We start from the raw sequence: 4,487 nt of genomic DNA, 5'->3' as shown, positions 1-4,487 counted from the left end.
CTAAAGGATTGAAAAAGCTGCAACAATAGTAGGAAAGTATATGTCAATAAATTAAAATCAAATGTGAAAATAAGAAAATATTTCTCCCTAGCATTTCACTGAATCTCACATTAAGATATTAATCAGGGACCTGCTGCTGCCCTCTGCAGAGCCTGGGGCCACCATCTGGGGTGGAAGGCTGCATAGAGGTGGCTAATTATAACAGAATACCTAACTGCTGAGGCAACTCAAAGCAAAGAAGTAACCTGAGTGGTGTAGAGTGAATCAGGGAAGATTTCTTCAAAGAGTACCCATGCTGGATGCTCTTCTCAATCAGATCTGGATCTTAAGCCTGGGAGACAAAGTTTATACAGAAAGATCAAAATGGCTTCAATTCCAGAATACTATGAAGGCAAGAATGTCCTCCTCACAGGAGCTACTGGTTTTCTAGGGAAGGTGCTTCTGGAAAAGTGGCTGAGGTCTTGTCCTAAGGTGAATTCAGTATATGTTCTGATGAAGCAGAAAGCTGGACAGACACCACAAAAGCAAGTGGTGTCAAGCTCTTTGACAGAATGAGAGATGAAAATCCAGATTTTAGATAGAAAATTATAGCAATCAACAGTGAACTCACCCAACCTAAATAGGTTGTCAGTGAAGAAGATAAAGAGGTCATTGTAGATTCTATCACTATTATATTTCACTGTGTAGCTACAGTAAGGTTTATAAAAATTTAAGAGATGCTGTTCAGTTAAATATGATTGCAATATGACAGCTTTTTCTCCTTGCACAACCAATGAAGAATCCGGAAGTGTTCATGCATGTATCAACAGCATGCCTACTGTAATCGAAAACATATTGATGAAGTAGACTATCTACCACCTGTGGGTCCCAAGAAGCTTATTGATTCTTTAGAGTGGATGGATGACAGCCTAGTAAATAATATCATGCCAAAATTGATAGGAGACAAACCTAATACATACATATACACAAAAGCACTGGCAGAATATGTTGTACAACAAGAAAGAGCAAAGCTAAATGTGACAATTGCAAGGCCATTGATAGTTGGTGCAACTTGGAAAGAACCTTTGACAGGATGGATTGATAACTTTAATGAACCAAGTGGTCTCTTTTGTGGCAGGTAAAGGAGATTTTGAACAATGCATGCCTCCAACAATGCATTAGCATTCAGCATTAGAACATCTATGCATATGGTGGTCTAAATGCACAAAATATTAAATATACTTAAGTCATCTCACCTTTTGTCAAGACATGAAACCATCTTAGATCAGCATGAAGTAAATTATAGCATATTTTATGTAACATTTTAATGTTTATGCTCATAAGACCTAGTGAACACACTGTGTTATGCCAGCTCAAACCTACAATAGCCACCAAAACCAGGACTTAATATATTGAGCCCCAGATAAAAGGGGTGGAATGGGGACAGGAGTGGGGAAATAGGAACACTGACCAGTATTACTGTACAATTCTGGAACATATTAATTAAACTATGCCTTAACATATAAAGAATTTCTAATTCTAATGTTCAATGCAATGGAAGACATTTATTTGTACAGTAATACCAGCTAAGATGGTAGATATTTGATTATTCACTGATGCAGAGAAATGCACTGTTATTTCCATAGTAACAGCATGGTTAGCCATTTGCAGCACCATTGTAACTACAAGAGGAAAAAATATGGAGTACATAAAAAATATAAATCTACAGAATTAAAAGTTCATTTTGCTATAGTTGGTACCTGAATATAAAAACCCACATTTACCTAATTCTGCTTTGGAGCAGGACTTTCCTAGGTGTTTGTTTGATTGTTTTTGTTTGTTTGTTTGTTTTCTGAGACTGAGTTCCTCTCTTGTCGCCCAGGCTGGAGTGCAACGGTGCGATCTCTGCTCACCACAACCTCCAACTCCCCAGTTCAAGCAGCTTTCCTGGCTCAGCCTCTCAAGTAGCTGGGATTACAGGCTCATGACACCACACCCAGCTAATTTTTGCATTCTCAGTAGAGACTGGGTTTCATTATATTGGTCAGGCTGGTCTCAAACTCCTGACCTCAGGTGATCCACCCGCCTCAGCCTCCCAAAGTACTGGGATTACAGGCGTAAGCCACTGTGTGCAGCCCTTTCCTAGGTTTTATAGAATTTGGTTTTCTATTGTTTCACGTTTTATGATGACCATTGTCATTTTTGAAATGTCGTTGGATGATCTCTATAATGTTGTTTTAATAATTAAACAAAATGAGACAATTGATAAGAAAGTGTTCTGCTATGCAATTTCATCATTCTAATATTTTCAAATCTTGATAATAAAATTTTGGCCCTTCTTTTGTTAATTCCTAATTTGTAATTAGGCTTTGCATTAAAAATAAGTTATTTAGTTTATTTAATTTTGAACCAGAAGCTGATGTCTTTAAAAATTTTTTCCTGGCCAGGCACGGTGGCTCACGCCTGTAATCCCAGCACTTTGGGAGGTTGAGGAGGGTGAATCATTAGTTAAGAGATGGAGACCATCCAGGCCAACATGGTGAAATCCTGTCTGTACTAAAAATACAAAAATTAGCTAGGCATGGTGGCATGTGCCCATAATCCCAGCTACTCAGGAGGCTGAGGCAGGAGAATCACTTGAACCCGGGAGGCAGAGGTTGCAGTGAGCCAAGATCATGCCATTGCAGTCCAGCCTGGGTGACAGAGTGAGACTCCAGCTCAAAAAAAACAATTTCTAAATGTTTAACTCTAGATTTTTTTTTTACACTAGAAAAACTAAAAGTTAATACATAGTTTGCATGTAGAATGTAATGGAGGCAGTAAAAAAGTGAGGCTATGTGAGATCAGTCTTTTTAGGATAGAAAAAATTTAATTGAATCCCATGGTCCAAAGCCCTATAGATAGTTTCTCAACTTTTTTCCTGGTAGAGCTGATCTAATGAAGTGGGCTTGAGTTAGCTATTTCTTCACACGATGATCAAATTTAAAGAGAGTAACATTTTAACATTGCTTTATGTCTTTAAGAATTTTTTAAAATACAGATGAATCTTCGGTGTTTAATTATATTTTTTCTGCCACTATTTGAAAAGCATTGACAATTTTATGTGAGTCTTAGAGACATAAAGTTAAATGCTACTTTTATCTGTAGTCGTTTTTCTCTGCCTGTTGATGTCAAGACATCTAGTCAACTTTCTCAACTAATAGAAAAACATTATAGAAAATTATTTACTTATTTATTTTTTATACTTAATTATTTATAACATGGTAGTACACAATAGTGGTTAAGCATCTAGTGTCTGACATGCCCTGCCTGACTTCCAGTCATAGCTCGGATATTCACCATTTCTAAGATGAGGTGAATTACTTGTGCTCTCTGCCTCATTTTGCCATCTGCAAATTTCAAATTATCATTTGTAATTGAAGTAATTACTATTGGTAATTTCAAGGCTGAATACTAGAAGTGTGCAAAATAATTAGAAAGATATCTAGCATTAAAAAAAATACCCAGTAGGTATGTTTTAGGGCAAGATTTATTTTTTAATTGCAAACACTTTTGCTATAATCATTAGAAAAATACACTGCTGAAGATAAAGAATATACACAGAAAAAACAAATAATATTATTCCCTAGAACAATTTTATTTTCTCCTATTGGTAGAAATGATTTACTTCTCAGGCTTGTCTATAACATGTCACACAACTAATATCTATTCCAGCCATTTGTGCACTTTCAATGATAAAGAAATTTTTGATCACAGATTTTCATTTGATTCTCATAGTATTTTTCCATAGTTCATTGTTTATTTTGACCTTATTTTCCTGTTTTTAATGTCTAATATTTCCTCATCAGTATATTGCATTTTCCAGAATATTGTTAGCCCAGGCAAAGACTATATATTTTCTTTCTGATGCTTTGAGAGGTTACTCATTAAAGTAAATAGTTTGGCTTTCCCCAGATGCAATATCATGAAACTTTTCTACACTTGCACTTATTGACCTTATGAAAATTATTACTTCAGGTAATATACAGCAGACACTGGTAACAGTTGAATAATAAAGTAAACACAGAATGATTATAAATAGTAAGTTATTTTATATCTCATAAACCTGGGTTTTAATTTTGGCTCTGTCAGTGATTAATTATTTAATAAGGGCAATCATCTGAAAATCTTTATCAATGTAACTGTGATTAAATAAACCTAAACTTTAGAATACATGGAAAATAATGGTTTTAAAGTTGATAATATGTATAAATAATAAAACACATTAATAAGTAGAATTAATAACAAAAATAATCATAGATACTTATGATTCTATAGAGCTTTGAATGCCTTTTGTTAAGCAGTTATATAAATTTCTTCAAGCTAAATGAGTCAACAACCTATTATCAAAACATCAGAGTGTATTGTCTTATAATGGCCAGAAATAAAGTAATATTCAAGATTTTTAAAATATGTATTGAGACCTGATCCACATTTTATGCCTGGATCCCATGGTGATGTGAAAGATT

General features: G+C 34.8%; 1 pseudogene; it reads left to right on the top strand.

Annotated features, from left to right (window-relative positions):
• The first annotated feature begins 363 nt into the window (after positions 1 to 363).
• Positions 364 to 1,121, top strand: LOC101053737 (fatty acyl-CoA reductase 1 pseudogene; annotated as a pseudogene).
• Positions 1,122 to 4,487: the final 3,366 nt, after the last annotated feature.

This window comes from Saimiri boliviensis, chromosome 16 (genome assembly GCF_048565385.1).
Source record: "Saimiri boliviensis isolate mSaiBol1 chromosome 16, mSaiBol1.pri, whole genome shotgun sequence".
Taxonomy (NCBI): domain Eukaryota; kingdom Metazoa; phylum Chordata; class Mammalia; order Primates; family Cebidae; genus Saimiri; species Saimiri boliviensis.
Note: the sequence above shows the minus strand (reverse complement) of the source record. Positions and strands in the feature narration are given on the sequence as shown.